The 26523-nt window shown below is 40.9% G+C and overlaps 1 pseudogene; it reads left to right on the plus strand.

The window, feature by feature from the left end:
* The first annotated feature begins 4785 nt into the window (after positions 1 to 4785).
* On the plus strand, positions 4786 to 22344 carry LOC136149301 (guanylate-binding protein 6-like; annotated as a pseudogene).
* Positions 22345 to 26523: the final 4179 nt, after the last annotated feature.

Here is a 26523-nt window from a genome sequence, read left to right on the forward strand (position 1 = left end):
AAAAGAGGAAAAAATAATTTTCCCTAACTAAAAAAATCGTAAGAATTTATAAAAATGAAAGTTAAGGAGTAATGGGGGAGTAATAGGGAATTTTAAAGGAAAATAAAAGAGAAAAAATAAAAAAGAAGAAGTAAAATTTAAAAAAATCTTTTTTTTTTTCTTTCCCTTACTTAAAAAAAAAAAAAAATTAAAAATATATCTAGGAATTTCTCTGGAGCTGATCCGGTCAGTGTGGGTTTGGCTCAGTTTCAGATAGCTCCCCGTTCCAGCTTACACGTCTTGATATCTACAAGCCCCTTGCGGTGTGGTCAGTGTTTCCTACAGGGATTTTAATCTGTTGCACCAGTTCCTTCTGAAGCGGTTCCCTTTGTTTATTTGGCTTCTGTTTGCCTGTCTCTTCAGGGCCTCATTTCCGCCCTGACTTAGGCGGGCGGAGGTGGACTCTTATTCAGGTAGCTAGTTCCGACGAGCTGCAGGGTGGGGCTGGCGCTGAGGGGCGGGGCCGGCGCTGCTCAGGCTCTGGCTGCTCTATATGGAGCACGCACTGCGCGCGGTTCCAGCCCTCGGGTGTTCCGCCAAAGGTCGGAACAGAAAGCTGCGCCTGCTCCCTGTGCCCTCCCTGTCAGAGCGGTCCAGGCAGCCAGGGGTTTGACGCTTGACAGGCGCACTCTCCCCGGGTGTGAGCGCCCACTCCCTTCCGCGGTCCCAGTCTCAGATTCCTCCGGCGCCAGTCCGGTGCGTGCGCCTTCTGCCCTCCGCGTCCCCAGCTCCAGTCCCTGCCCGCAATGGTCGGGTGCCTGTGCCCTGTGTCTCGCCGCGACCCTCCCGGCGGATGTCGACCATCCAGAATTTCGGTCCCTTTGTTCTGCGAACGGCCGGCAGTGTATTCGGGCCAGTTAATTTTCTCTCTCTTTTGCTCTCCCACAGTTCAAGCTGGGAACTCACAGAAGCTCCCTCCGATTGTCTTCAGGGCACTCAGGCCCGGACCCTACCCCAAGTAATGCCGCCCGCTCCTCTCCGTTCAGCCCCCACTTGCTGGTGGCGGATGCAGGTGTCTGGGGTACTTTTCTGCTGGGAGTTGCTTTTAGGCTCCTAATCTGTGGGCTTCATTTATTGTTTCTCTCCCAGTCAGGTTGCCCTCCGAGATTCAAACACTTCCCCCAGGCCCGCCAGTGCGAGGGTTTCCCGGTGTCTGGGAACGTCCTCTATTAAGACCCTTCCCGGGACGGATCTCCGTCCTTAGCTCTTTTGTCTCACTTTTTATCTTTTATATTTTGTCCTACCTCCTTTCGAAGACAATGGGCTGCTTTTCTGGGCGCCTGATGACGTCAGCTAGCGATCAGAAGTTGTTTTGTGAAGTTTGCTCTGTGTTCAGTTATTCTTTTGATGAATATCTAGGAGAGAAAGTGGTCTCCCCGTCCTACTCCTCCGCCATCTTGGCTCCTCCTCCCAAAAATTGTAATCTTGAAGGACGGAGAATACAAACGCAGGGTTTTGAAAATATATTTGAAAATGAGAGATCAACAACTTAAAATAATTACATATACATATAGCCTTTCATTGGAGAAGGCAATGGCAACCCACTCCAGTACTCTTGCCTGGAAAATCCCATGGACAGAGGAGCCTGGTAGGCTGCAGTCTGTGGGGTCGCTAAGAGTCGGGCATGCCTGAGCGACTTCACTTTCACTTTTCACTTTCATACATTGGAGAAGGAAATGGCAACCCACTCCAGTGTTCTTGCCTGGAGAATCCCAGGGAAGGGGGAGCCTAGTGGGGTCACACAGAGTCAGACACGACTGAAGCGAGTTAGCAGCAGCATAGCCTTTAATTGAAAAAAGAAACTTCCTGGTAACTGCAAATCAAAAATCTATAATAGATGTACACACATAACTCAAGGAATCTAATCACAACATTATAGTTAGTCATCAAATCATAAAAGAAGAGAGCAAAAGATGAAGAAAGAGGAAAAGAAGAGCTACAAAAACGTTTCCAAAACAAGTTACCAAGTGTCCATAAGAACATACATATTGATCATTGTCTTGAGTGTACATATCCAAAATGCTCCAACCAAAAGATATAGAGTGGCCGAATGGATACAAAAACAAGACCTGTGTATATGCTGCCTCCAAGAGGCTCACTTCAGATCTATGGACACATACAGTTTGAAAGTGAGCAGATGGAAAAAGATATTTCAGGCTAATAGTAATAAAATGAAAGCTAGAATAGCACCCTTCCCAAGGCCTCTTCCAGCCAGGTAGGTCCTTTGCCCTGGGCCACATCCAATTGTCAGGGTCTTTCCCAGCTGCAGGGGTCCCCAGGCCTGAGCTGTACCTCCTGTGTGCCCACTCCGACCAAGGCTGAGCACCATCACCTTCCAAGGCTTCCTCCAGCTGCACCAGCCCTTATGGGGTACCTGTGGAAACCTGCATCACTGACAGCCTGCATAAGCACATGTGATCAGAAGCAGCTCCAGGAGTAAACACTGGTGAGAAGAGCACACACAGAGGTGGGCTGACACAACAGGGCCAGAGAGCTGCCTAGAGGCCTTGGCGGCCTGCCTGGGAGGCAGAGATATGCTGTAGCTCACCATGGGGGCAAGGACCCTGAGAGAGGAGGCACCAGGGAATTTTTTTATTTTTATTTTTTAAATATTTTATATTATTATTAATATTGTTTTAGTTTTTTGTCTTATTTTTTACTTTTTCTTTACCTTTTTAAATTGTTTATTTAATTGGAGGCTAATTACTTTACAATATTCTAGTGGTTTTTGCCATACATTGACATGAATCAGCCATGGGTGTACATGTGTTCCCTAATCTGACTCTCCTTCCCACCTCCCTCCCCATCCCATCCCTCAGGGTCATCCCAGTGCACCAGTCCTGACCATCCTGTCTCATGCATGGAACCTGGACTGGTGATCTATTTCACATATGATAATATACATGTTTCAATGCTATTCTCTCAAATCATCCCAACCTCGCCCTCTCCCACAGAGTCCAAAAGACCGTTCTATACATCTGTGTCTCTTTTGCTCTCTTGCATATAGGGTCATTATTATCATCTTTCTAAGTTCCATATATATGTGTTAGTATACTATTGTATTGGTGTTTTTCTTTCTGACTTGTATTTATCTTGCCATTGTGGGCTTCCCTAGTAGCTCAGCTGGTAAAGAATCTGCCTGCAATGCAAGAGCCCCAGTTCGATCCCCGGGTTGGGAAGGTCTCCTGAAGAAGATACAGGCTACCCACTCCAGGTTTCTTGGGCTTCCCTGGTGGCTCAGATGTAAAGAATCCACCTGCAATGCAGGAGACCTGGGTTCAGTCCCCGGGTTGGGGAGATTCCCTGGAGAAGGGAACAGCTTCCCTCTCCAGTATACTTGCCTGGAAAATGCTATGGACAGAGAAGTCTGGCAGGTTACAGTCCTTGGGGTCACAAAGAGTTGGACATGACTGAGAGACTTTCACTCACTTTCACTTCCTTCTTTTTTTTTTTTTTTACTATTGTGGATTTCCTTTCTTTGAATACTGCTGTTTCATTTTTATTGCTATTTTTTTCTAATGTAGGTTTTTATTTTTTTTTAATTTTAGCTTAGCATTTATTATTTGTTATTACTCTTTTCTTTACTATTACTGTCTTTTGCTTTTTGCTTTTTTCCATTCAGTCTGGCTTGCAGAAGCTTGACTCTCAAGCTAAGTGTTGGGCTTGAGCTCTTGCAGTATGAGTGCTGAGTCCAATCCACTGGATTAACAGAGAATTTCAGGTCCCAAAGTATATTAATTGGTGTGAGGTCTCCTGGACATCTTCATCTTGGCACCAAGACCAATAGACGAAAAGATATAGCATATTAAGTGTTGTAAGAATCAATATTGGTCAAATGATTGTGCTACTCAAGACAATACACAGATCCAATACAATCCCTATCAAGTTACCAAAGGTATTTTTCACAGAAATAGAACTAAAACATCTTAAAATTGGGAAAGAGATGCAAAATTAGTAAACGGAGATCTATTGTACTCAATACACTAAATATGAGCCATCAGAAAGAGAAGGAAACAATTCCATTTACGATTCCATCAAAGACAGTAAACAAGAGTAATCTTACCTAAGGAGGCAAAAGATATGTACTCTGAAAACTCTAAGACATTGATCAAGGAAATGAGAGATGACACCAACAAATGGAGAGATATACCATGTTTATGGATTGGAAGAATCGGTATCATAAAAAGGGCCATGATAACCAAGACAATCTACAGAGTAGTGCCATCCCTATCCAAACACCAGTAGCATTTTTCACAGACCTAGAACAAAAAGTTTTTCATTCTGTATGAAAACACAAAAGACCTCCAAAAGCCAATTGGGGAGGAAGACAGGGTGGGATTGTGAACTTGTGTGAAGAAAAGGATGCGTTGCTCACTCCTCATCTGGTATTCGTACCTCAAAGTAGAAAACAAAAAGAAAGAAAAAAGATCTAACAACTAACCTCTCCAAGAAAGGTCATGTGGTTTAGACTTGATTTCCTCTCTTTTTATCAACCCAGTCCATAACAGGATGGGTGTAACATCCTGCTCCATTTTCAGCTTCTAAAAAGAAGCATTTTTCCTGGAACCAAACACAGGAGAGGCTCCAGAAACAAGCAAAGAAAGCTGAGAAGTTGTTCCCTGGCTGCAGAATACACACAAAGCAAATACACTCCTAAAATTTACTTATAAACACATTTTGGTTGACTAGGAAGAGCAATAAATCCCCCAGCACAGAGCCCACCTTCAGGAAGGGAGGCAAGGGGCCATGGAAGGAGCAAAGGATGAGCAACCTGCAAGGAGCTTTCCTCCTGCAACTCAGCATCTCAGTTTGGACCTGAGGCAGCTGGGAGGCAACAGCCTGTGCACCGTGTCCTGGATGCATGCTCCTCCTCCAGCATCCATCCAAGAGTGCAGAAAGGAGCCCACCATGGAATTAGGAGGTGTGCATCCTAACTCTTCTGAGGAAAAGGGACTGAAGTCTTTCCTAGGGCTGCACGACCCAACACCGACCTCTTTGCAGAGGCACTGGCTGAGGTCGCTTCCCCCTGCCCCTATCTCCCAGACTCTGACTGCATCCTGACTCTTCCTTGCTGAGCATTGGAAAAAACACAGAGAGAAAAGAAGGCCCTTAACATATAGACTACTTATATCTTAAAACACATAGACAGGATTATTTTTGTATTAAAAATATTTAATATTCCATGAGGGAAGAATGGGAGGAAGGGATAGTTAAGAAGTTTGAGACCAACATGTACTCACTGCAATATTTAAAATGGCTAACCAATGAGGTCCTACTGTATAGCACATGGAACTCTCCTCAATGCTATGAGGCAGCATAGATTGGAGAGAAGTTTGTGGGAGAATGGATACATGTATATGTATGACAGAGTTCCTTTGTTGTCCACCTGAAACTATCACAACATTGTTAATCAGTTGTATTCCAATATAAAATAAAATGTTTTAAAAAACATTTAGCATCGCAAATACTACCCAACTCTATTATACAGAATGATTCAATTTCCTTCTCACTAATCAACTGTAAATAATAAGTTAAGGTCTAATTGTGTTGGTTTATCATCCACCATTTTTAATACCTTGCCTAATCAGTTCCTGCCTCAGAATAACTTGTGGTATTAGCTGAAAATACAATTGCTGTACTTTTAACTATCACTTTAGATAATTTTCCTGAATAATAACCTTTGAAAAACATTGGACACCTTCTACCATCTAATAACACTATTTCATTCTACTTGGGTAGTTTTGAAGTTTCTGGTTTAGGTACCTCAGTGTACTTTGAATGAAAAAAAAATTGTAAACACTAGAGCTCCTATACAAAGCTTTATCAGTATTTATCAGTATTTATGAGAAAGAGAATCTACAATTCTTCTTGTTTATAGCTGCTCACCTTAAAAAGGCAGTTATTTTTCAAGTAAAAGTGAGTTTATTCAGGAATAGCAAAGGAAGTCTCATTCCAGAATAGCAAGCTATAGAAAAGCTGTGGGCAAATCTAACAAAGAAAGAACATTATTTGATGGAGAAAAGGAAGGAGTTGGGAAAGATTATTTTCAAAACAAGACCATTGGTAAAAAATCAGAGTTCACGGTGATGACTCGTCCTCATTGCCTGAGTTGCTGGGGAGTCAATTCTTCTAGGGGATGAGATGTACATCTTTTTCTGTTGGGGGACTGTCACTGATGACTTCCTTGTTGAAGATTTTTCCCTTGGGGTCTGTAATGACAGTTCTTCTTATAACTGACCTCCAAACGTATTATATGAGAGCTCTTCTTTCTGGCCAGCTGACTCAATATGAGTGGCATCCTTTTATTAATTCTCACATGAACAAAGAAATAAAAGATCATTTTATTCTTCCAACTCTGACCCCAATCCGCTCTGGATTTAAAAAAAAAAAAAAAAAGATAAATTTTATAGAGAATTTATGTTAAAAAAAATTCATGCATTTTTTTTTTTTTTGACTAAAGGATTTTTAGATACCTTACAATTCTTGGCAATTTGCAGCTTACATAAAGCACTGATACATTATAATACATTGTCTAACTTGTTCACTTGAGACAGTACATTAATGAAGGAAAAGGTTTTTTTTTAATTTCAGAGAGTCTATATATTATCAACTTTAAAGTAATGAATCAGGTAGGAATTATTGTTTTTCCTACAACATTGATAAGAAAATGGTGGTTTATGGAGTTAAGTTCATTTTCAGGGTCTCAACAGAAAATAAGTGACATGAGCCCTCAGGTTTGAACTCTGGAAGCTCAACCCCAAAACCTGTACTTGGACTTTGCCGGGCAGCTCTGAGTGCCTCCAGCCTGAATCTTCCCCCATCACTGTCCTCCCTCTCAGCTGTTACCACTGGATCTCCCCAGGCTGCTCATCTTCCTCTTGGGCTGTGTCCTCCCACTTGCTTGTAATTAGAGAGGGAAATGTTACTGTTTCAGGCCAAAGCCTCCACTTTCATTCAGAAATGACCCTCCCTGTCTTCAGAGACACTCAATTGTAAAGCAATACTTATATAGAATTTGCTAGGCACTAGCAAAGTTTTAAGAGTATTGTATAGAGAATGAACTTATGTATGCCAGCAGGGAAGGATATGGGGGAGAGATATTTAGGGAGTTTGGGAAGGACATATACACACTGCTGCATTTAAAATGGTTAACCAAGAAGGACCTACTGTATAGCACACAGAACTGTGCTCAGCGTTATGTGGCAGCCTGGATGGGAGGGGACTTTGGGGGAGAATGGATACATGTATATATATGGCAGAGTGCCTTTGCTGTCTGTCTGAAACTATCACAACATTGTTAACAGCTTAAAAAAAGAGAGAGAGAGAGACAGACAGAGAGAGAGTATTGTAAACATCATGAGATATTTAACCCATCTAATGACTCCAATGACAGATGGATCTTTACTCTTCATGTCACCATTTTACAGAAGAAAAACCTGAGGTCCACAGAAATTAATCTTCCCAGTCATCACACGGCTACTTAAGTATGATAACATGTGGTGGTCTTGTCTTCAGTGTTGTCTTTCAGGAAATGAATTAAGGTCTCTGACTGCTGTCTGTCTTTTAAGATCATGAAACACTCAATCACGTTGATGAAAAAATTTATAGGAGAGCTTGGCCCAGAAGGGAGACTCTGACATATCTAGGTAGACCTTAGAATATAGGTTGCTTGCCTCTCTTCCCTCTCAGTTCAAAAAATAAAAGTTTTGTAATTTCAGATAATAAAAGACTTTTTACATGTATAGCTTTGTTAGGTACTTTATATTGCTATGGTCCTGTTACGTTTGAAAGAAAATGGCTATCTTTATCTCAATTTCTTTCTCTCACAGTCACTTCTCCTCCAGCCTGTTCCTGCTCCCACCGATTCCCTGCATCTGTTCTCACTGAGAACACTGATCACATTCATTTTTGCTATATCAGCAAGTTCTTGCTATATCCCAAGTTCTTCCCATACATTTACTCTATGTAAATTCAACCCCCAATATACTAAACACCATTCCCTGCTCACTTCTTTCTTAGCATTTATCATTCTCTGATAAACATATATGTATTTAGTTTTTTCATGTTCTATATTTTCTGTCTCCTCCACTAGAAGAGAGCTCCACAAGGCAGGGATTTGTCTCCATTTTGTTCACTGTTTGCTTCTGAGCGTCTGGGACAGTGTCCAGCACAAGGTAGGTTCTCAATAAATATTTGTGCAATTACTGAGTGACCAAATAATTCAGGAACTCCAGAAATGGTGGCTGGACACTCCTCATCCCCTTCATGTCCCTTCTGCCCCTAATATCCCTCAAAAGCTTGTGTTCTCAAGGCTCCATCATCAGAGCTTTGTGTTCTCATTCTATTCACTGCATGCCTCCCATGGACAGGTTGCTTTAGGGTTCATTAAGGATCGATGAGGTAATATATATAATTTACCTGTACAGGCCTTAGTACACTAGGCTGAATACTTATCTTTCAGAAACATACAAAGAATAGAGAATTGATGTTCAGTTTCCACAAGCAGAAGGCTGATGTGGACCGTGAGAGATGACTTCTGGATCTTGTGTTTTACTGAGTTGTTCCTCTGTGTTACAGTTTCCAGTGGCATCTGGATCCATTGTAATAGATCCCTTCTGTTTGGTGGAAAACTAGAAAAGTCAACTGTCAGTAAATCCCAGTAAGGAGAGATAAGAAAGCGTTCCTCAGTGATCAATGCAAAGAAATAGAGGAAAACAACAGAATGGGAAAGACAAGAGATCGTTTCAAGAAAATTAAAGATACCAAGGGAATATTTCATGCAAAGATGGGTTTGATAAAGGACAGAAAGGGTATGGACCTAACAGAAGCAGAAGACATTAAGAAGAGGTGGCAAGAATACACAGAACTGTACAAAAAATATCTTCACGAACCAGATAATCACGATGGTGTGGTCATTCACCTAGAGCCAGATGTCCTGGAATGCAAAGTCAAGTGGGCCTTAGGAAGCATCACTACGAAGAAAGCTAGTGGATGTGATGGAATTCCAGTTGAGCTATTTCAAATTCTAAAAGATGATACTATGAAAGTGCTGCACTCAATATGTCAGCAAATTTGGAAAACTGAGCAGTGGCCACAGGACTGGAAAAGGTCACTTTTCATTCCAATCCCAAAAGAAAGGCAATCTCAAAGAATGCTCAAACTACTGCACAATTGCACTCATATCACAACCTAATAAAGTAATGCTCAATATTCTCCAAGCCAGTCTTCAGCAATACCTGAACCGTGAACTTCCAGATGTTCAAGCTGCTCTTAGAAAGAGCAGAGGAACCAGAGATCAAATTGCTAACACTGCTGGGTGATCAAAAAGCAAGAGAGTTCCAGAAAAACATGTATGTCTGCTTTATTGACTATGCCAAAGCCTTTGACTGTGTGGATCACAATAAACTGTGGAAAATTCTGAAAGAGATGGGAACACCATAACACCTGATCTGCCTCTTGAGAAACCTGTATGCAGGTCAGGAAGCAACAGTTAGAACTGGACATGAAACAACACACTAGTTCCAAATAGGAAAAGGAGTATGTCAAGACTGTATATTGTTACCCTGCTTATCTAACTCATATGCAGAGTACATCATGAGAAACGCTGGGCTGGAAGAAGCACAAGCTGGAATCAAGATTGCTGGGAGAAATATCAATAACCTCAGATATGCAGATGACACCACCATTATGGCAGAAGGTGAAGAAGAACTAAAAAGCCTCTTGATGACAGTGAGAGAGGAGAGTGAAATAGTTGGCTTAAAACTTAACCTTCAGAAAACTAAGATCATGTCATCTGGTCCCATCACTTCATGGAAAATAGATGGGGAGACAGTGGAAACAGTGTCAGACTTTATTTTACTGGGCTCCAAAATCACTGCAGATGGTGATTGCAGCCATGAAATTAAAAGATGCTTACTCCTTGGAAGGAAAGATATGACTAACCTAGATAGCATATTAAAAAGCAGAAACATTACTTTGCCAACAAAGGTTCATCCAGTCAAGGCTATGTTTTTTGCAGTGGTCATGTAGGATGTGAGAGTTGGACTGTGAAGAGAGCTAAGCACCAAAGAATTGATGATTTTGATCTGTGGTGTTGGAGAAGACTCTTGAGAGTCCCTTGGACTGCAAGGAGATCCAACCAGTCCATCCTGAAGGAAATCAGTCCTGGGTGTTCATTGGAAGGATTGATGTTGAAGCTGAAACTCCAAAATTTTGGCCACCTCATGTGAAGAGTTGACTCATTGGAAAAGACCCTGATGCTGAAAGGGATTGGGGGCAGGAGGAGAAGAGGGCGACAGAAGATGAGATGGCTGGATGTCATCATCGACTCGATGAACATGAGCTTGATTAAACTCCAGGAATTGGTGATGGACAGGGAGGCCTGGCATACTGGGATTCATGGGGTCACAAATAGTCAACACGACTGAGTGACTGAACTATATTTAACTGGTCTGAATCCCAGTCACTGGGCTAAAGGTTTACTGAGCATGGTCCCGCCTACTAGAAAAAGAACCAGTTTTCCTCCTCAGTCAGTCTCTCCCATCAGGAAGCTTCCATAAGCCCCTTGTTCTTCTCCATCAGCAGACAGACAGAATGAAAACCACAGTCACAGAAAACTAACCAATCTGATCACATGGACCACAGCCTTGGCTAACCAATGACTATGAGCCATGCCTTGTAGGGTGACCCAAGACAGACAGGTCACGGTGGAGACTTCTGAAAAAACGTGGTGCCCTGGAGAAGGGAATGGCAAACCGCTTCAGTATTCTTGCTTTGAAAATCCCATGAACAGTATGAAAAGGCAAAAAGATAGGACACTGAAAGATGAACTCCCCAGGTCTGTAGGTACCCAATATGGTAATGGAGATCAGTGGAGAAATAACTCCAGAAAGAATGAAGGGACAGAGTCAAAGCAAAAACAACACCCAGTTGTGGATGTGACTGTTGATGGCTGTATAGTCTGATGCTGTAAAGAGCAATATTGCATAGGAACCTGGAACACTAGGTCCATCAGTCAAGTTAAATTGGAAGTGGTAAAGATTGAATTGGAGATGGCAAGACTGATTATCAATGTTTTAGGAATCAGTGAACTAAAATGGACTGGAATGGGTGAATAACTAAGATGACCATTATATCTACTAGTGTGGACAAGAATCCTTTAGAACAAATGGAGTAGCCCTCATAGTCGTGGAAGGAGTCTGAAATGCAGTACTTGGATGCAATCTCAAAAATGACAGAATGATCTCTGTTCGTTTCCAAGGCAAATCATCCATAACACGGTAATCCAAGTCTATACCCTGACAAGTAATGTTGAAGAAGCTTAAGTTGAATGGTTCTATGAAGACCTACAAGAACTTCTAAAACTAACTCCCCACTAACAATGAGAAAACAGAAAGAGAAATTAAGGAAACAATTCCATTCACCATTGCAATGAAAAGAATATAATACTTAGGAATAAATCTACCTAAAGAAACAAAAGGCCTATATATAGAAAACTATAAAGCTGATGAAAGAAATGAAAGACGACACAAATAGATGGAGAAATATACCATGTTCATGGATTGGAAGAATTAATATAGTGAAAATGAGTATACTACCCAAAGCAATCTATAGATTCAATGCACTCCCTATAAAACTATCAACGGTATTTATCAGAGAACTAAAACAAATAATTTCAGAATTTGTATGGAAACACAAAAAATTTCAAAAAGCCAAAGCAATCTTGAGAGAGAAGAAAGGGACCGGAGGAAGCAACCTGCCTGACTTCAGTCTCTACTAAAAAGCCACAGCCATCAAGACAGTGTGGTACAGGCACAAAGGCAGAAATATAGATAAATGGAAGAAAATAGAAAGCCAGAGATAAATCCATGTAACTATGGACACCTTATCTTTGACAAATGAGGCAAGAATATATCATGGAGAAAAGACAATCTCTTTAACAAGTGGTGCTGGGAAAACTGGTTGACCACTTGTAAAAGAATGAAACTAGGACACTTTCTAACCCCATATGCAAAAATAAACTCAAAATGGATTAAAGACCTAAATGTAAGACCAGAAACTATAAAACTCCTAGAGGAGAACATAGGTAAAACACTCTCCGACATAAACCACAGTAAGATCCTCTATGACACACCTCCAAGAATATTGGAAATAAAAGCAAAAGTAAACAAATCGTACCTAATTAAAATTAAAAGCTTCTGCACAACAAAGGAAACTATAAGCAAGGTGAAAAGACAGCCTTCAGAATGGGAGAAAATAATAGCAAATGAAGCAACGGATACAAGATTAATCTAAAAAATATACAAGCAACTCCTGCAGCTCAATTCCAGAAAAATAAAAGACCCAATCAAAAAGTGGGCCAAAGAACTAAACAGACATTTCTCCAAAGAAGACATACACTCTTTTACAAGTGGTTGACCAGTTTTACCAGCACCACTTGTTAAAGAGATTGTCTTGTTTCCATTGTATATCCTTGCCTCCTTTGTCAAAGATAAGGTGTTCATAGGTTCGTGGATTTATCTCTGGGCTTTCTATTCTGTTCCATTGATCTATATTTCTGTCTTTGTGCCAGTACCATACTGTCTTGATGACTGTGGCTTTGTAGTAGAGTCTGAAGTCAGGCAGGTTGATTCCTCCAGTTCCATTCTTCTTTCTCAAGATTACTTTGGCTATTCGAGGTTTTTTGTATTTCCATACAAATTGTGAAATTATTTGTTCTAGTTCTGTGAAAAATACCGTTGGTAACTTGATAGGGATTGCATTGAATCTATAGAACACTTTCTAACACCATACACAAAAATAAACTCAAAATGGATTAAAGATCTAAATGTAAGACCAGAAGCTATAAAATTCCTAGGGGAGAAGATAGGCAAAACACTCTCTGGCATGAATCACAGCAAGATCTTCTATGACCCACCTCCCAGAATATTGGAAATAAAAGCAAAAATAAACAAATGGGACCTAATGAAAATTAAATGCTTCTGCACAACAAAGGAAACTATAAGTAAGGTGAAAAGACAGCCCTCAGACTGGGAGAAAATAATAGCAAATGAGGAAATAGACAAAGGATTAATCTCAAAAATATACAAGCAACTCCTGAAGCTCAATTCCAGAAAAATAAATGACCCAATCAAAAAATGGGCCAAAGAACTAAACAGACATTTCTCCAAAGAAGACATACAGATGGCTAACAAACACATGAAAAGATGCTCATCATCACTCATTATCAGAGAAATGCAAATCAAAACCACAATGAGGTACCATTACATGCCAGTCAGGATGGCTGCTATCAAAAAGTCTACAAGCAATAAATGCTGGAGAGGGTGTGGAGAAAAGGGAACCTTCTTACACTGTTGGTGGGAATGCAAACTAGTACAGCCACAATGGAAAACAGTGTGGAGATTTCTTAAAAAACTGGAAATACAACTACCATATGACCCAGCAATACCACTTCTTTGCATACACACTGAGGAATCCAGATCTGAAAGAGACACGTGCACCCCAATGTTCATCGCAGCACTGTTTATAATAGCCAGGACATGGAAGCAGCCTAGATGCCCATCAGCAGATGAATGGATAAGGAAGCTGTGGTACATATACACCATGGAATATTACTCAGCCATTAGAAAGAATTCATTTGAATCAGTTCTAATGAGATGGATGAAACTGGAGCCCATTATACAGAGTGAAGTAAGCCAGAAAGATAAAGAACATTACAGTATACTAACGCATATATACGGAATTTAGAAAGATGGTAACGATGGCCCTATATGCAGGGCAGAAGAAGAGATGCAGAAGTACAGAACAGACTTTTGAACTCTGTGGGAGAAGGTGAGAGTGGGATGTTTCGAAAGGACAGTATGTATATTATCTGTGGTGAAACAGACCACCAGCTCAGGTGGGATGCATGAGTCAAGTGCTCAGGCCTGGTGGGCTGGGAAGACCCAGAGGAATCGGGTGGAGAGGGAGGTGGGATGGGGGACCGGGATGGGGAATACGTGTAACTCTATGGCTGATTCATATCAATGTATGACAAAACCCACTGAAAAAGAAAAAAAAAAAACCTTAAGAAAAAAAAAAAAAAAAGAAGACATACAGATGGCTAACAAACACATGAAAAGACGCTCCACATCACTCATTATCAGAGAAATGCAAATCAAAACCACAATGAGGTACCATTACATTTCAGTCAGAATGGCTGCTATCCAAAAGTCTACAAGTAATAAATGCTGGAAGGGTGTGGAGAAAAGGGAACACTCTTACACTGTCCGTGGGAATGGGAACTAATACAGTCACTATGCAGAACAGTGTGGGGATTCCTTTAAAAAACTGGCCATAGAACTGCTATATGACCCAGCAATCCCACTTCTGGGCATACACACTGAGGAAACCAGAATGGAACGAGACACGTGTACCCCAATGTTCATCGCAGCACTGTTTATAACAGCCAGGACATGGAAACAACCTAGATGTCCATCAGTAGACAAATGGATAAGAAAGCTGTGGTACATATACACAATGGAATATTACTCAGCCATTAAAAAGAATACATTTGAATCAGTTCTAATGAGGTGGATGAAACTGGAGGGTATTATGCAGAGTGAATTAAGTCAGAAAGAAAAACACCAATACAGTATACTAATGCATATATATGGAATTTAGAAAGAAGGTAACGATAACCCTCTATGCGAGACAGCAAAAGAGACATAGATGTATTGAACAGTCTTTTGGACTCTGTAGGAGAAGGGGAGGGTGGGATGATATGGGAGAATGACATTGAAACATGTAAATTATCATATATGAAAAGAATCACCAGGTTAGTTTTGATGCATGCTACAGGATGTTCGGGGATGGTGCACTGGGATGACCAAGAGGGATGGGATGGGGAGGGAGGTGGGAGGGGGGTTCAGGATGGGGAACACATGAAACCCCATAGCAGATTGAACTCAATGTATGGCAAAACCAATACCACATTGAAAAGTAAAATAAATAAGTTAATTTAAAAAAACCTAACACCAAGATAAAGGTCCTTTTCATTATAGGGACTGGCATGCAAAAGTAGGAAGTCAAGAGATACCTGGAGTAACAGGCATGTTTGGCCTTGGAGTACAGAATGAAGTGGGGCAAAGGCTAAATAGAGTTTTGCCAAGAGAATGCACTGGTCATAGCAAACACCCTCTTCCGACAACACAAGAGGAGACTGTTCATGTGTAGACATGGACATCACCAAATGGTCAACACCAAAATCAGATCAATTATATTCTTTGCAGCCAAAGGTGGAGAAGCTCTATATAGTCAGCAACAGCAAGACTGGGAGCTGACTGTGGCTCAGATCATGAACTCCTTATTACCAAATTCAGACTTCAATTGAAGAAAGTAGGGAAAACCATAGACCATTCAGTTATGACCTAAATCAAATCCCTTACAATAATACAGTGAAATTGACAAATAAATTCAAGGGATTAGATCTGATAGAGAGAGTGCCTGAATAACTATGATGGAGCTTCATGACATTGTACAGGAGGCAGTGATCAAGACCATCTCCATGGGAAAAAAAAAAAATGCAAAAAGGCAAAATGAACAAAGAGCTGAGAAAAGAAAAGATGCGAAAGGTAAAGGAGAAAAGGAAAGATATACCCATCTGAATGCAGAGAATAGCAAGGAGAGATAAGAAAGCATTCCTCAGTGATCAATGCAAAGAAATAGAAGAAAACAACAGAATGGGAAAGACTAGAGATCTCTTCAAGAAAACTAGAGATATCAAGGGAAATTTTCACACAAAGATGGACTCAATAAAGGAAAGAAATGGTATGGACCTAACAGAAGGAGAAGATATTAAGAAGAGGTGGCAAGAATACACAGAAGAACTATACAAAAAATAACCACGATGGTGTGGTCACTCCCCTAGAGTCAGATGTCCTGGAATGCAAAGTCAAGTTGACCTTAGGAAGCACCACTATGAACAAAGCTAGTGGAGGTGATGGAATTTCAGTTGAGCTGTTTCAAATCCAAAAAGATGATGTTGCAAAAGTGCTGCACTCAAGATGCCAGCAAATTTGGAAAACTGAGCAGTGGCCACAGGACTGGAAAAAGTCAATTTTCATTCCAATCCCAAAGAAAGGCAATGTCAAAGGATGCTCAAAACTGCCGCACAATTGCACTCATTCACACCCTAATAAAGTAATGCTCAAAATTCTCCAGTCAAGCTTCAATAATACATGAACCATGAACTTCCAGATGTTCAAGTTGGATTTTGCAAAGGCAGAGGAACCAGAGATCAAATTGTCAACATCCACTGGATCATTGAAAAAGCAAGAGGGTGACAGAAAATCTATTTCTGCTTTATTGACTATGCCAAAGCCTTTGACTCTGTGCATCATGACAAACTGGAAAATTCTGAAAGAGATGGGAACACCAGACCACCTGACCTGCCTCTTGAGAAATTTGTATGCAGGTCAGGAGCAACAGTTAGCACTGGACAGGGAACAACAGACTGGTTGCAAATGGGGAAAGGAGTATGTCAAGGCTGTATATTGTCACCCTGCTTATTTAACTTATGCAGAGTACATCTTGAGAAACACTGGGCTAGATGAAGCACTAGCTGGAATCATGATTGCCGGGAGAAATATCAGTAACCTCGGATATGCAGATGACACCACCCTTATGGCAGAAAGCAAAGAAGAACTAAAAAGCCTCTTGATGAAAGTGAAAGAGAAGAGTAAAAAAGTTGGCTTAAAACTCAACATTCAGAAAACTAAGATCATGGCATCTAGTCCCATCACTTCATGACAAATAGATTGGGAAACAGTGACAGATTTGATCTCTGGGGGCTCTGAAGTCACTGCAGATGGTGACTGCAGCCATGAAATTGAAAGACCTTTACTCCTTGGAAGAAAAATTGTCAACAACCTAGACAGCATATTAAAAAGCAGAGACATTACTTTGCCAACAAAGGTCTGTCTAATCAAAGCTATGGTTTTCCAGTGGTCATGTATGGATGTGAGAGGTGGACTATAAAGAAAGCTGAGCACAGAAAGATTGATGCTTTTGAACTCTGGTGTTGGAGAAGACTCTTGAGAGTCCCTTGGACTGCAAGGAGACCAACCAGTCCATCCCAAAGGAAATCATTCTTGAATATTCATTGGAAGGACTGATGCTGAAGCTGAAACTCCAGTTATTTGGCCACCTGATGTGAAGAATTGAGTCATTTGAAAAGACGCTGATGCTGGGAAAGATTGAAGGCAGGAGGAGAAGGGGATGAGATGAGGATGGCATCACCAACTCAATGGACATGAGTTTGAGTAAACTACGGGAGTTCAGGATGGATAGGAAGGCCTGACATGCTGCAGTCCATGGGGTATCAAAGAGTTGGACATGACTGAGTGACTGAGCTGAACCCCAGTCATATCACAGAAAGAACAAAAACCAAACAAACTAAACTTGTGCCCAGTTAGATGGACTATCAAGACAGGTCACTGATCTCTGTCCTTGTGATGACTTCTTTATCGGTTCTTTACCTCAAATACCTGACAGTGATGAACTCTAGTAACACCTTGTCTTTTCTCCTTGGTGAAACTGGGAGCTCAGGTTGCTCTGTATTAATCAGCAAGAAGTCAAATGCCATCAAGATGTAGAGGGGTACAGATCATCTCAGGTGTTATACCCACACTAAGCAGAACACACAGGACATGGCAGCTGATTGGCCTGAGCCATGCTGAACCATGCTCCCCTAGGTATTTGATCATATCCATTTCTATTCTCAGTTGAATGGAGCATTGCCTATGGCAGACAGTCAAAATCTTGGAGTATGGATAAGATACATTGCCTGCAGCTTCTTCAACATATACCTCACATCCTCTCCCACTGTGGGTTTAAACCTTTAGAAAGAGGGGAAAGCAATTCTCACAGGTCTTGTTGAATTTCCTGCTGTTACATGCCCACCTCAGTCAATGAACAAAGAATTCATCCTTTTTTCAAGAGAAGAACAGAAATGAGGAAAATACAGAGAGGAAGGGGAGGAAAAATATCTGACAACAGCTGATGTATAGTCCAGGTGGGAGAAGTACACAGATAATTCACTTAAAGGGTAACTTAAAGGCGGGGTGCAGGGGAGGGACAAGTTCAAGGGCACAAGCAGAGGGATTCAATGAAGGATATGGAGCAGTCAGAAGGTGGCAGGAACAAGGACCAGATAGCTTTTATAATTCGTGTAGAGTGAAAAGGCAAGCAATGTGTCAATTCCAGAATTATCAAAGATCAGAGATAATGGATGATGCTGAATGAAACATGCGACCAAGGTAGAGGATCAGAGACACTGGGGCACTGTGGTTGATGAGGGTGGAAGCAAGGGGAACAGGAGCCTGACGTCTAGTCTCCTGCTAGTGCTTCTCACTGGTAAATATCCATCAGAAAGGATGGAGAATATGGGGGATCTTCAGTGTCAGATAAATATAGAAAGTTTAATGCAGTTTGCATTATTTCTAGAATGTGACACAGTTAGAGCCACTAATGGTAGGAGGTGAATAGGGGAAGCAAAGTGTTCCTTGAGAAGGTTCTGAACATGTATAGAGGTTGGATTTTCTGTCCTTGTTAAAATGGAAGTATCTTCCTCCCAGGCAGGCATTCATCTGCACACAAGTTCACCCAAAGCAACCCCTGGGCAGCCTGGACTATTGCTCTTACTCTTACTGGGTGTTGCATTCTTGTCTTTCTGTGCAGTTTTCCCTCTGGGCTCCACAGTCATCTGAAACCAAGGGCATCTGGATATTGTGTGTGTACCATCCCTCCAAGGAGAACCACATCCTGGTCCTTCTGAACACTGAGGGTCTGGGCAATGTGGAGAAGGTAACACAGGGACTTTTCTTTACTCTTGAGACTCCACTTACATTTCAATTTCACACCTCGATTTGATTTTAATGAGATGTTCCTATAAACTGCAAATGCTATTATGAATGATGAGGCCAAATTCTCTTTCCTTGAACTAATTCTTTGATAAAATATATACTTTAGTTGATAAGAATAAACTTTATTATTTTTAACACTGGGGTGAAATATACAGTGAAAGTCTCTCAGTCCTGTCCAACTCTTTGCAACCCCATGGACTATACTGTCCATGGAATTCTCTAGGCCAGAATAATGGAGTGTGTAGCTTTTCCCTTCTCCAGGGGATCTTCCCAACCCAGAGATCCAACCCAGGCCTCCTGAATTTCAGGCAGATTCTTTACCAGCTGATCCACACTGGAAGCCCAAGAATACTGAAGTGGGTAGCCTGTCCCTTTTCCAGAGGATCTTCCTGACCCAGAAATCGAACCGGGGTCTCCTACATTGCAGGTGGATTCTTTAGCAACTGAGCTATCAGGGGAGAAGTTAATAAATATTTATTGGACATTTGAATTCTGGGGATGAAGTGTAACAGATATCTCAGTGAGTTAAAGACCCAGAGCAGAGTTGGGGAGACAAATCTTCAATGTTCTCAGTACAGGGAACCAAGAGGAAAAGAATGTGAGAATCTATCCCAGTTACTCAGGCTCCTGAAAACTTCCTTATGAAAGCTATAACCCATTCAATCAATGGGATCTAGTCTTTGAAGTATGTGGAGTTAATGAGTTGATGGTGGTGTAGGTAGGAACCATCAACATAGGATTTCTCTGAATAATGTATTTTTCAAATCTCCAGAAAAGTTTCAGCTATCCCAGGAACATTTTAGGTTCTGAAGATGAAATCTTCACTGACTTATCTAGAAGCATGAGCTACTTTAACCAAGAACTTTGTAAATGGGATGATTTTAGAAACTTTGTCTTTACAGTGTTAGTTTTAATCAAACATTTCTATTTATAGCAATCTGCATCTATATAAGAAAATAGTAGCATTGAATCTTTGGCCTTCATCATTGTAGAAAAGAGCTGGTACATAAATTCAGAAATTCTAAATTTAAAAATCCAGATTTAATGTATTCAATAATCACATTAGTGTCAACCCATGTTGTTCTACGGATTCATAATAGACTGTAATTTTCATGACCCTCTTTTTTTTTATCTAACTGCATTTTTCAAAGAACCAAAGCACACTGAACTGCACACTGATAGCAGAACTACTTGCTGCTCATATTGGTATCAAGTATCTTGACAGTATGTATGCTGATGATTTAGTAGCTAAGTTGTGTCCAACTCTTGCAACCACATGGACTGTAGCCTTTCAGGCTCCTCTGTCCATGGGATTCTCCAGGCAAGAATACTGGAGTGAGTTGATATTTCTTTCTCCAGGGGAATCTCCCCAACCCAGGAAACAAAACTGGGTCTCCTGAATTGCAGATTCTTTACAGACTGAGCTACGAGGGAAGCCCTGAGAGCACGCGCGCGTGCGTGTGTGTGTGTGTGTATAGTGTGTGTGTGCATATATATATATACATATATATATATATATTCAATTCCAAAGTTACTAATGACTTGCCCTGAATTTTCTTTTCAGCCTCATCATCTACTACCATACAGGTAATCACTACTTCAGTCAAATAAAATAACGATGTAATACCTTTACATGACCACACTTTCTGGCAATTATGATTGGCTTCTGTGGGTCCTTCCACCTGCATGATTTCTATAACTCCAGAAATCCATCTTCTGTCAATTGTTTAAATTCCAGCTCTTTATTTCTTAAAGCCATCATATTACAGTCAGACACAAGCACTACTGCTCTGAATGCACAGAGTATTTTTTCTGGTTTGGGCATTTGGGTTTTCCTGGTATCTCAGACAGTAAAGAATCTGATGCAATGCAGGAGACCAGGTTCAATCCCTGAGTCCAGAAGATTTCCTGGAGAAGAGAATGGTTACCCATTCCAGTATTCTTGCCTGGAGAATTCCATGGACAGAGAAGCCTCCCAGGCTACAGTCCATGGGGTAGCATAGAGTAGAACATGACTAAGCAACTAACACTTACTTGCTTACCTTTGCCATTTATAATATAACATTTGATTCCATGTCTGGCAGCTTATCATCTTGGATGCATGTAATTGTCTCCAATAAGATTATGTTCCCAGGTATACCTGCACTTCTTCAATGCCCTCTCTCTAAGGCAAGGAGTATAATATGAAAGTTTATATCTAAGCAAGCAAACCAGTGTCTCCTGTTAGATTGACAGTTAGTAGCTGATTAATTTAACTGAATATCATTTGTGTTCTTAATATACACCATGATATATTAGGAAAACTTTGGAAAGGCAATCAACACCCACTTACTGTCCCACAACTTCTATGTTCCAGGCACTGTACTAAACATTTTAAGCACACATAGGGAGAAGGCAATGGCACCCCACTCCAGTACTCTTGTCTGGAGAGCCCCATGAATGGAGTAGCCTGGTGGGTTGCAGTCCATGGGGTTGCTACAAGTCGGACATGACTGAGTGACTTCAACTTCACTTTTCACTCTCATGCATTGGAGGAGGAAATGGCAACCCAGTCCAGTATTCTTGCCTGGAGAATCCCAAGGATGGGGGAGGCTGGTGGCTGCCATCTATGGGGTCACACAGAGTCGGACACTCCTGAAGCGACATAGCAGCAGCAGCAGTAGCAGGGCATCATTCACTTCTGTTAGGAGCTGATCACAGTCAAGTGCTTAGAGGGGTCAATATCTTCACCAGAAAGGTTTGCATTTTCATTGTCTTGAAAATTTGTTGTTGGTCTCACTACTGAGTTACAGTACAGCCGTCATAGTAAATGAACAACTGAATGAGAGCATAAGGAGCAGCATCCTTACGCTGTAATGTACTCTCTAGGGGGCTCCAAGAATGACTCGAGGATCTTTGTCCTGGCCGTGCTCCTGAGCAGCAGCTTTGTCTACAACAGGATGAACACCATCAACCACCAGGCCCTGGAACAGCTGCAGTATACTTAGAAGTGAAAGAGTATATTCCATTGAATTCCTAAGAATAGCAACTGACAATGTGTCTTCTTTTCCATGACTCTATTCTATTGGCAGATGAGATAGTAAAATGGGGCAAAAGGGAATATTCATAAAACTTGTTTTGGGGTGAGATCTGGAGAATGTGTTGGAGAGTGCTATTTATTCCTTACCTAAGATCCCAGCTATGTGACTGAATTAACAGAGCTGATCAGAACCAAATCATCTCCCAGCTTCGAAGAAGTAGAGGACTCAACTGAATTTGTGAGTTTCTTTCCAGACTTAATCTGGACTGTGCAGGATTTCATGCTGGAGCTGGAATTAGACCGGAATCCCATCAGTGAATATGAGGATCCGGAGAATGCCTTGAAGTTGATTCCAGGTATCAACTTGCAGGGGCAAGGTGGTAGAAAGCTCAGTAGGAAGTGGGATCAAGAGCCCTGATATTCAGCACTTGATGTCAATCTTGATTTGGGGCTGGATTGAGGCCATGCTAACGGTGCTTGGTGAATGAAATGTAGGTGTGGCTCCATCATTGCTGTTACTTGGAAACCCCAGTGACCAGAGCGTAGGCTCACAGAGAAAGCTTAGAATCCAATATATAGAAATGGGTACCAAGAAAAAGAAAGGTTGACATATTTGTATTATATATTGAGTGCTTCTCCTCTCCTGTTTGAGTAAGATAATCTATCACATTGGAAATTGGTAAATACAGAATCATAAGGTAAACAAAAGGGCTAATTTTTGACAAAAATTATCTTCACGAATCAGATAATCATGATGGTGTGATCACTCACCTAGAGCCAGACATCCTGGCATGTGAAGTAAAGTGGGCCTTAGAAAGCATCACTGCGAACAAAGCTAGTGGAGGTTATGGAATTCCAGTTGAGCTACTTCAAATCCTAAAAGATGATGCTGTGAAAGTGCTGCACTCACTACACCAACAAATTTGGAAAACTGAGCAGTGGCCACAGGACTGGAAAAGGTTAGTTTCATGCTAATCTCAAAGAAAGGCAATCCCAAAGAATGCTCAAACTACCATACAATTGCACTCATCTCACACGCTAGTAAAGTAATGCTCAAAATTCTCCAAGCCAGACTTCAGCAATACGTGAACCGTGAACTTCCAGATGTTCAAGCTGGTTTTTAGAAAAGGCAGACGAACCAGAGATCAAATTGCCAACCTCCGCTGCATTATCAAAAAAGCAGGAGGGTGACAGAAAAACATCTATGTCTGCTTTATTGACTATGCCAAAGACTTCGACTGTGTGGATCACAATAAACTGGAAAATTCTGAAAGATGGGAACACCAGACCACCTGGCCTGCCTCTTGAGAAACATGTATACAGGTAAGGAAGCAACAATTAGAACTGAACATGGAACAACAGACTGGTTCCAAATAGGAAAATGAATACCTCAAGACTGTATATTGTCACCCTGCTTATTTAACTTATATGCAGAGTACATCATGAGAAACGCTGGGCTGGAAAAAGCACAAGCTGGAATCAAGATTGCTGGGAGAAATATCAATAACCTCAGATATGCAGATGACACCACCCTTATGGCAGAAACCAAAGAAGAACTAAAAAGCCTCTTGATAAAAGTGAAAGAGGAGACTGAAAAAGTTGGCTTAAAGCTCAACATTCAGAAAACTAAGATCATGGCATCTGGTCGTATCACTTCATGGAAAATAGAGGTGGAAACAGTGGCTGACTTTCTTTTTGGGGGCTCCAAAATCACTGCAGATGGTGATTGCAGCCGTGACATTAAAAGACACTTACTCCTTGGAAGGAAAGTTATGACCAACATAGATAGCATATTAAAAAGCAGAGACACTACTTTGCCAACAAAAGTCCATCTAGTCAAGACTATAATTTTTCCAGTGGTCATGTATGGATGTGACAGTTGGACTATGAAGAATGCTGAGTGCCAAAACATTGACGCTTTTGAACTGTGGTGTTGGAGAAGCCTCTTGAGAGTCCCTTGGACTGCAAGGAGATCCAACCAGTCCATCCTAAAGGAGATCAGTCCTGGGTGTTCATTGGAAGGACTGATGCTGAAGCTGAAACTCCAATACTTTGGCCACCTCATGCGAAGAGTTGACTCAATTGAAAAGACCCTGATGCTGGGAGGGATTGGGGGCAGGAGAAGAAGGGGATGACAGAGGATGAGATGGCTGGATGGCATCACTGACTCGATAGACATGAATTTGTGTGAACTCCGGGAGTTGGTGATGGACAGGGAAGACTGGCATGCTGTGATTCATGGTGTCGCAAAGAGTCAGGCACAATTGAGGGAATCAACTGAACTGAACTGATCCTCAAATACTTGAAACTATTCTTCCATATTATTTTCTAGAGGCTATTGTTTTCCCTTTTAAATTGAATTCTACAATCTTTCTGGAATAACTTTTTGTGTATGGTATGACATGGAAGTCTTTTTCTTATTTTTCTTTGTGGATATTCATTGGCCTAGGACCATTCATTTAAAAATCGTCATTTCTGCCAGTTTTAAATGCTTACTGGCAGTGCTCAAGCTGTCATTTGAGGCATAAGTCTGAGGTAATATTTTAAATGAGCATCAACCATAGCTTTAGCATTACAATTTGCTCTGTCCACACTTGCTCTTCTTATTCCCGCTGATTCTAATCTTTGCCATTTAGTAGTTTATTATTTAACTCTCTATTCAACTAAATAGGAGGTAATTTTTCAGGTGAAGATTAGTTTTATTCATTTTTATATTATATTGCTATTTATTTGTATATATTGCTAGATGGAAATTCGGAGACGTAGAATGGAATGAAGAGCAAAGAAAGGAATTCCACTGAATTCTATTAAGTTTTATTGAATATCTATTGAATATCCATAGAACATTGTACCCAACATATGAAGGGTATATTTTAAAGTACACAAGAATATTTAGGCTGACTTATTTCTTACCTTCTGACTCTTTTTCCTCATTAACTATGGGGATAATGAGTACCCCATATATAAATCATTGTTATGAGACTTAAGCTATACATTAATAGAAAGAGCATTGGCTTCAAAATCAGACACATCTAGATGGCTCCAAATTCAGGTCCAAATTTATGTTTACTAGTCTAGGACTTCTGACAATTCACAGTCTCTGAGAGTCTCAATTTTATCATCTGTAAAATGGGGACAAATCTATTACTTTGCTTATATTTCTACATTTACTCTTTCTAATACTAATACCAAATGCATGGAAAAAAGGTTGGTGCATAGTATGGATTTGATTACATTTAGGTGCCACTGTTTTTCAGTCATTGGTTGTTATATCAAAAGTGTTTGTGCATCATCTGTGTGCTGAGAACTTTGCTAGGTACTTCTAAAGACAGAGAAGAAAAATTGCTCTTCCCAGGTGCCTACAATCAGATTAACAAGTGGGACCTTGGTAGCATGAAAAGGGTAATGAAACCACTCAAAGAATTGAACTCAAACTCAGGAAATGGGTTGAACATCGATATAAGTTTATATGAATCAACAAAGAGCAGTATACAGAAACATCAGTTACTTGAAGGAGAAAAAGGATTATGTGAGAAGTAAATTATAGAACCCTTCCTCCCTCCCTCCTTTCCTCCCTCTGCTCTTTTCTATTCCTGGTAAAGCCCTAACAGAAGAACAAGAGATTTCTCAAACTTACTTGGCCATGAAATATTTTTATCAAGGAGCATTCCAGAGGCTCACTCTTCAGTAGAATGACCTTTGGGGAATCCTGGCTTAGACGTCCTGATGTAGAGCACAGAGGCCTTGAAACAGCTGGAAGGCCACGAAATGAATAAGTCAAAGCCCCAAGGAAGTCCTCAATCAAAAGGGCCCGAGGGAAAGAAAGTGAAAGTGAAAGTCACTCAGTTGTGTCTGACTCTTCATGACCCCATGGACTATAGTCCATGGACTTCTCCAGGCCAGAATACTGGAGTGGATAGCTTTTCACTTCTCTAGGGGATCTTCCCAACCCTGGGATCAAATCCAGGTCTCCTGCATTGCAGGCAGATTCTTTACCAGCTGAGCCACCAGGGAAGCCCCAAAGAGCACACGGACTACAAACTCAAGCTGCCTAATTATTATATGTAATAGGCAATAATATGTGAAGAGTTTGGCCTGGGAAGCAATTGATAAATAAGAAACATTATTATTGTTGTTGTTCACTTAGCAACAGAGAAGTATTAACTGAGGTGGTTGATAGCATGGGTTCTGGAGAAAGACTTTTGGGGTTCAATCATACTTACTACCTTGTGATTTTAACACATTATAAATCTCTCTAATATTGTGGTAAAAGTAAATAATATTGTGGTATTAGACTAAGAGGGGATAATGTATGTAAAGAAGTTGTCACTGGGTGTGAATCAAGTGTGCAAAAAATGGAATCTAACCTCATTTTTTATTACTTATTAAGCACTAAGCACCAGTACTAGGGTCAGGTATGGAGAATTAAAAAGTGTATGACACAATCATTCCCCCAGAGAACTTACAGTCCTAACTCACTGAACACAAGTAACCAGCTACATTGTGACTGAATCTAATTGGACCTAGAAAATTGTTATATTAGGTTTTCTCATCCTAATACTT

The sequence above is a fragment of the Muntiacus reevesi genome, chromosome 1 (genome assembly GCF_963930625.1).
Source record: "Muntiacus reevesi chromosome 1, mMunRee1.1, whole genome shotgun sequence".
NCBI lineage: Eukaryota > Metazoa > Chordata > Mammalia > Artiodactyla > Cervidae > Muntiacus > Muntiacus reevesi.